The 8,177-nt window shown below is 41.4% G+C and overlaps 1 protein-coding gene across 1 annotated transcript in view; it reads right to left on the reverse strand.

Moving 5' to 3' along the window:
• Window positions 1-7,694, reverse strand: part of LOC110202148 (ceramide synthase 4-like) — a 47,165-nt gene extending 39,471 nt beyond the window's left edge. Inside the window, exon 1 of the mRNA XM_020978198.1 lies at window positions 7,464-7,694. The gene's annotated coding sequence lies outside the window, so the exon portion shown is untranslated. The remainder of the gene's footprint in view (window positions 1-7,463) is intronic.
• Window positions 7,695-8,177: the final 483 nt, after the last annotated feature.

An 8,177-nucleotide genomic window follows, 5' to 3' on the forward strand; every position in this document is an offset into this window, starting at 1 on the left:
GAGGCTGCCAGGGAACCTCCATCCACAGCTGGTTTTTCCCCTGTCCCTTCTTATAAGAGAATCTCATGGATTTTGATGGCTCAGAATGAGTGTAAATAGCAATTGTTTCCATTCTAGCCAGAAACTCTGAGGGTCTTCCCCTCCCAGATATATTCTTTTGGGAAGACAAACTAAGCCATCTTTTGCTTCAGTTCTTACTTAGCCTTTAATAACTGAATGGGTATTGCCTCAGACAAACTGAAACCTAGGAAAGACTTCAGCTTAAAAAAGCCAAGGTCTCCCACTGTATCTGGGGCCATCGCCAGTCATCCTGACCTATGTCTTGCCACTGGACTCCAATGACTCTGGAGGAGAGAGTGAGGCTGATGACTGCACAGCTCTGCTTCACTTAAATCCAATTCACTTGCAGGTTAAGACATCACCTTCCTGATGTCACTGGTCCTCTTTGAGAATGAAGGACGAACAACAATCTCAAGAGCTCCATGAGGAGCTGAGAAAGGAAAGGAAGGGTTGGATGACTCAGCAGGAAAACATGGGGGAAGGAAGCCTAGTAAGGTCTGAATTGGAACCCACTGACCAGCTACCAAACAATGACAGACTAAAAGAAGGTCAGAGTTGAGAGGGCCCTTAGAACACAGGATGTCAGAGCTGGGAGGGCCCCAAGAATGCAGAAGGGCAGAGCTGAAAGAGGACCTTTTTTAGACTAGTCCAGGCCTTTTGTTTTACAAATGGGAAAATTGAATCTTAGAGAGAGAAAGGAAAACCTGGGAGGACTTTTTTTCATTAGCAAGTGCTTTATTCTGATCGCTGTCACTGACTTCATGGTTCAATGAGCTAATAATGATGTATGAATTTCTACATCTTGAAGTGAAAGTAAATGACAGATCAAGCTTATTATTGTCATTACTTCTTGTTGTTATTTTTTACTCATTCAATAAGAAAGCATTTTATAAATATTAACTCATTTTATCCTTACAAGAATCCTGGAAGGTAGGTGCTATCACAATGTCTATTTTACAGAGGAGGAAACTGAGGCAGAGAGTGACTTGCTCAGAATCATACGCCTAGTACGTGCTTGAGGCAAATCTGAATTCAGGTCTTCCTGACTCTGGGCCGAGTGCTTTATCCACTGCACTATCAAGCTGTTATCAGCTAGTAATGATCATTCTTTGTATCTAGCAAGGCCACCGATTCTGAATTCACCTAACAGTACTCTCTACTCCACAGATCTCCATCTTTTCCACTGGCATCCTTGACTAAGATACTCCATGTCCCAACTGTGAGCAAAAGCACTGGCTATCCCCCATGCCTGGAATGCTCTCTCTCCTCGTCTCTGCCTCCTGGATTCCCTGGCTTCCTTCAAGTTCCAGTTAAAATACAACCTCCCATAAGAAATCTTTCCTAATACCCATTCATAGTAGAGCCTTCCTTCTGCAATTACCTATCCTGTCTATACCATTCATACATAGTTGTTTGTATATTGTTTCCCCACTAGACCATGAATTCTTTTAAAGAAGGCACTTTTTTTTGAACTTTCTTTTTATTCTCAGGATTACCACAGTGCCTGGCACATAGTAGCCTCTTGATAAATTTTTGTTGACTTGACTTGAAAGACTTTATCAAGTGGTTTACTAAAAATCTCGGTAAAATATCTCTATAATAGCTGAGGAATGCTATTAAAAAATGGAAGGAAGGAAACAATCATTTATTAGGTACTGTGTACCAAGCACTGTGCAAAGTGCTTCACAAACATTATCACATTTGATCCTAATAATAATAATAATAATGTTATTATTATCCTCATTATGGAGTTCAGGAAACTAAGGCAGGACAGAGGTTAAGTTATTTGCCCAGGGTCACACAGCTAGTAAGTATCTGAGTCAGATTTGAACTCTGGTCTTCTTGATGTCAGGCTTAATGATCTATCCATTGTACCACCTTTGTGATCAGTGATATCTTTTCCTAGCTATTCACCCTTTGTTTAATGATACATTCCGGATTTTGTCAGAAATCCAAGCCAAGCTGTTTGCATGTCCCTGGAGATGACAGCCAGGATATTTGCCCTACTCCAGTCCTGCCACCCTCCCATCCTTTCTTATGCTGACTTTATAAAGATCATTGACAATGGCTCAGCATCTCATCCCTCAGTTCTCTCAGCATCCTAGGTGAGGAACCCCAGGCTGGGTGATCAATCCTCCAGAGCAAGTAGGTGCTCTCTTGCTATCTCAGTTCAGATATCAGGGTTATCAAACAACTCCCTATCAGCAAGCTTGGTTCTTAGCTTTTCAAGAAAGCTGCTTCTCTTTGGCAGAGAAAAGAGAAGCAAATTCAACAAATATATCAATGAGTATTAATTTAAATGTATCAACAATTAAGTGTTCGTGATGTGCCAGACGCTAAGCCATGACAATTCAAAGAAAGACAAAAAGAAAAACACTGCCCTCAAAGACCTTGCATAAAAGGAAGGTCAGCTCAGAGGGAGGAAGGGAAAGGGACCAGGAAAGGCCTCCTATAGGAGGTCAGAATCGAGCTGTTTTGAAGGAAAGCCAGAATTTTAAGTGGCAAAAGTGAGAAAGGAGAACACTGAAGGCAGATGGACAGGTACTGCAAAGGCACAGAGATGAGAGATGTCCTGAATGTGCGATATAGCAAATAGGTTAGTTTAGCTATACTGAGTGCATGGAGGGAGGTACTAAAGAGGAAAGCAATTAGAGAGTAGATTGTTAATTTTCAGCATGAACATTTATACCTTGCACATCCCCAGTGCTACACATTTGGGTTTGATTGATTATTTTATTGATTTCTGGATTTAAGAAACTGATGAAGAAAATGTTAATGCAGATTAAACTTTAAAGTGTGTTGTGGGAACATTATTTTTCCTTCCAGAGAGCTGGTTGTTAAATATTTACTACTTTATTTGCTTTTTTATTTATTAACATATTTACTATGTTAAATATTCACTGGGAAAGGACCAGTTTTAAGTTTTAAAGAATTTTTTTTTAAGTAGTGCTATTGCTGGATCAAAGGTGTGCACAGCTTTATAGCCTTTTGGGCACAGTTCCAAGTTGCTCTTCAGGATGTTTTCACAACTCCACCAACAATGCATTAGTGTCCCAATTTTTCCACATCCTCTCCAACATTTATCATTTTCCTTTTCTGCTATATTAGCCCATCTGACTGGTATGAGGTGGTACCTCAAAGTTGATTTAATATGCATTTCTCTAATCAACAGTGATTTAGAAAATTTTTCATACTATTTATCATTTTAAGGGAAGCTCCATTTATTCCTCTGCTTTCCCAGTGTTTTTAATAGGCATGAGTGTGGCATTTTGTCTAAAGCTTTTTCTACATCTATTGAGATAATCACATGACTTTTGTTGGGTTTGATATTGATATGATCAATCATGCTGATAGTTTTCCTAATATTGAACAGCCCTAGGTTCCTTGTATAAATCCTACCTGGTCATAATCTATGATCTTTGTGATATATTGCTGTAATCTCCTTGCTAGTATTTTATTTAACATTTTTGCATCAATATTCATTAGGGAAATTGGCCTATAATTTTCTTTCTCTGTTTTGGCTCTTTCTGGTTTAGGTATCAGCACCATATCTGTGTCATAAAAGGAACTGGGTAGAACTGCTTCTTTGCCTATTTTTCCAAATAGTTTATATTGTACTACAATCAATTGTTTTTTAAATGTTTGGTAGAATTCACTTGTCAATCCATTTGGTCTGGGAGATTTTTTCTTAGGGAGTCATTGATGGCTGGTTCAATTCTTTTTCTATGATAGGGTTACTTAATTTCCCAAGATATAATTATTCTATTTCTTCTTCTGTTAATCTAGGCAATGTATATTTTTGTAAATATTCATTCAATTCAGATTTGTCATCCATGTAGATTGTCAGATTCACTGACATATAATTAATAAAAATAACTACTAATAATTGCTTTAATTTCATCTTCATTGGTAGTGAATTTATCTTTTTCATTTTTGATACTGGTAATTTGGTTTTCTTCTTTTTTAATCAAAGTGACCAATGATTTATCTATTTTATTGGTGTTTTCATAAAAACCAGTTCCTAGTTTTATTTATTAGTTCAATAGTTTTCTTATTCTCAATTGTATTAATCTTTCCTTTCATTTTTATGATTTCCAATTTACTGTTTAATTGCAAATTTTTGATTTGTTCTTTTTCTAGTTTTTTTTAATTGCATGCCCAATTCATTGATCTGCTCCTCCTCTGTTTTACTGATATAAGCATTGAGAGATATAAAATTTCCCCTAAATACTGCTTTGGCTGAATCCTATAAATTTTTGTATGTTGTCTCATTTTTGCCATTCTCTTTAATGAAATAATTGATTGTTTCCGTAACTTGTTCTCTGACCCACTCGTTCTTTAGGATTAGATTACTTAGTTTCCAATTAATTTATAATCTATCTTTCTACTGCCCTTTACTGAATGTAATTTTATTGCATTGTAGTATAAAAGGATACATTTAATATTTCTACTTTTCTGTATTTGGGTGTGGGGTTTTTAGGCCTCATTGCAGACAATTTTTGTGAAGATGCCAAGTACAGTTAAGAAAAAAAAGGATATTCCTTTCTATTTTCATTGAATTTTCTTTGGAGGTCTATAATATCTAATTTTTATAAATTCTATTCATCTCCTTTCCTTCTTCCTTATTTTGTTTGTGGTTAGATTTATCTTTTTCTGAGAAAGGAACGTTGAAGTCTCCCTGTAGCTTAGTTTTACTCTGTATTTCCTCCTGTTACTCATTTAACTTTTCTTTTAAGAAGTTCGATTCTATGTCATTTAGTATATACATATACATAGTATTGATGTTACTTCATTTCCTATGGTACCCCAGCTAGCAAAATGTCATTTCCCTGCCTATCTCTTTTAATTAGATCTTTTTTTTTTTGCTTTTGCATTGTCTGAGATTATGATTGTTACAACTGTCTTTTTTTATCTCAGCTGAAGCATAGAAGAGTCTCCTCCAGCCCTTTATTTTCACTCTGTGTGTCTTTCTCTCCTTCAAATGTGTTTCTTGTAGTTTCTAATGCATTCTGCTATCCACTTCCATTTTATCCACTAAAACCTAGAACTGTGTATGAGCAATTCAACAGCTCCGTGCACCCAGCACCAGCAAAGGGTCCCCTGTAATCTCTTTCTGACCAGATGTCCCAACACCCTTACCATTCGTGGGCTGAGAGCTCCTGAAGCTGCTGCTGCTGTTGTAGATGCCTCCAAGGACTGCACTAGTGTTGTCACATCATTGGCTATGCTCTAGGTTGGATGTGACCCTGGTGTCACAGATCTCTACTGCTGACTTCCTAACTTTCTTGGACTGGAAAAAAAATGTCTCACTGTGACCTTTTATTGGCTCTGCCACTCTAGAATTCAATTTGAGGCATTAGTTTAAAGTTGTTTAGAGAAGAATGTTGGGAGAGTTCAGCTGAGTTGCTGCCTATACTCCACCATCCTGGCTCTGCTTCTCTGGGAGTTCATACTTCTTGCCTAGAGCCCTGACATACCTGAATTGCAGAACTAGAAGGGTCCAGTTCATACAACAAACAAAAATCCCTGTCCATCCACCATCTTCTTGAAGGGGAACCCATGACCTCCCAATGCAACCCAATCTACTTTGGCATAGCTCAAACTATTGAAACGGTTTTCTGAAATCAAGCTAAGAATAGAGAGACAAGAATAAAGAAAGCAGTAGAGGAACTTGACTTTAAGAGTCAAGACCTTATAGAACCAAGTTTGACTTTGGAGTTAAGACCTCATCAAACCAAAAGCTATAACATAAGGGAGTGCCAGATTGTGGGCTACTGTCAACAAAGGCTGAGGGAGCTCAGATGAGAGCAGAGGAGCCATGGAAATCATGCAGGTAAGGTACTCTATGCCCTGGCTGACTGTATTACTATTCAATTTCCCTTCCTAAGGCAGTGTGGCAAAATCCAGAAAGTCACAAGTAAAGTTAGAAGGGGAATTGGATAGTAATATGGTTAATAAGGGTGTAGGGAAATGTCATAGGAATTTGGGTGAAACACAAAGGAAGGGTATTAGATGGGGAAGTGAAGTCACTTGGGAGCCATGGGAGCAGGGCAGAGAGAAAAGAAATATGAAAAGGGTAGTGGAGGAAAAGATGAAGCCTTTCTTAGGAATGGAGCCCCAGGCTCAGCATTCACCTTTAATATTCACAAGAAGGCACAAGAGACTGGCCCTGGGGGCTAGCATAGGCTCCTCTCTCCAGGACTCTTCAAGCCTGAGGACTATGTCTCACCCTATCCTATCCCATCCAGCACCAACAGTTCAGGCCACGGATGGTACCCATCCATGAGTACCAATCTGTCCAATTTCTCTTCTAATAAGGCATTTTCCTGCCTCTCAGACAAGCAAAGTGTGGAACTGGATCCTGGCTGGGGTCCTACTTGCTCCTCAACCTTCTACCTTCAAGAAGTAGGAAATATTCCAGAGATTTTGACCAGATTTCTTCTGGGTTAAGGATTATCTTGGACCTGGGAGCAAACCTGGACCAGCCCCATGTTACTAGAAGTAGATATGTGAAAGATATAAAAGTGGGTGTGAGACAGGGATTAAATGTGTAACCTGAGGGTAACAAAACTTTTGGGGAACTGGGTGTGCCCCAAGAATGACAGAGATGTGTGACACAAGTGTATATGTGTATGTTTGACATGGGTAGATATTTGTGATGTGAGTGACTGATATTTGGAGTGTGTGTGTGTGTGTGTGTGTGTGTGTGTGTGTGTGTGTGTGTGTAAAATGGAGGTATCACAAAGGGCTGAGTCATGTGGGGTAGGGGTTGGGGGAGAGGGTCACTTGGGAACTACAAGAAGAGGATAGAGAGAAAGGACCAAAGTAGGAAGGGGTGTGTGTGTGTGTACCAGGAAGCCTCCTGTGAGGTTTGGAAGAAGCATGTGGTAAATAAATTAATCAGCAAGCATTTTTTTTAAGCCAAACTACGCGTCACTCACTGTTCAAAGTACTCAGGCTGCAAAGTCAAAAGTAAAATACTAACTGCCCCCTAGAATTTTCACTGTACTGGTAGAGATATTACACATATAACTATACACCGGAAAGATACGAGATACTGGAGGAAGGAGAGGCACTGGCACTGTGGGGGGTGTTGGAGGAGGGGAAAATATCTCAGTCAGGAATTACCGTTTGATAAGATCCGTAAAGGAAACCAAGGATATAAGAGAAACTGAGAAGGAAGTGCGCTCCAGGCATGAGGCACAGAGAGTATCACGGGCAGGACAGATCTGTAGGAGCCCCAGAGCCCCTCTGGTTGGGCAGGCGGGGTGGGCTAGACCCTGGGTAAAGGGTCTGGGCGCAATGAGCACCAGCCGTGCGGTTGTAAATTGGGATAATCCTTAAGAATGGGGGCTGGTTGTCTGGCAGGACAAAGGATAAAGGGGTGGGGAGGAATCTCTTACCTGCTGCTGACGGGCAGAAAGACAGAAAACAGGTGGGACCGACACTCCCCTCCTCTCCAGCAGCCTTGGCTCAATGGGCACTGTTTGGTTCTGTGTCCCTTCTTAGGTGGAGGGCAAAGGGGGGGGGAGGCTACCCTTAGGGAAGGGTCTCTAGGGGAACTGCAGGGGCCCTGGAGGGTGGAGGGTAGAGAAGAGCTGGAGTGAGGTGGAGCCCGAGCCGAGGGAGCTGAGCAGGCGGGACAAAGGGAGCTTGGTGTGAACACCCAAGGGACCTGGGGCGGGCTCTGGTGGGGGGGGGTTGGAGAGAGGCGGATGGCTCCCCCTGGCCAGAGGCCAGAGGCTGGGGGAAGAAAGAGGTGCCCGCGGGGTGATGCCCGGGGAGGGGGGCAGAATGGGGTTGTGGTAGAAGGAAAGTGAGGAGACGCGTAGAGGTGCGGGGGAAAAAGGAGCTAGTAGAATCGTACAGTTTCAGAGGAGGCACCAGAAATCCCTGAACCTTCTCCCTCTCTGGACTGGCCTCAGGGAGTCCTCCAGCCCAATACTGGAAAGGTGGGTTGGACTGATCTTTCCGACCGCGGCCTCTGGGTTTCCAGAGACTTAGCAAATTTCTAACCCAGCACCGGCTCCTCCATGCAAGCTCACCTCCACTCATTCCCCTCCCCACGGGATCACCACTCTGCCTCACACTGTAGTCCCACTCAAGAAATAGGGGTA

Source organism: Phascolarctos cinereus, unplaced genomic scaffold, assembly GCF_003287225.1.
Source record: "Phascolarctos cinereus isolate Bilbo 61053 unplaced genomic scaffold, phaCin_HiC Scaffold_4;HRSCAF=312, whole genome shotgun sequence".
NCBI lineage: Eukaryota > Metazoa > Chordata > Mammalia > Diprotodontia > Phascolarctidae > Phascolarctos > Phascolarctos cinereus.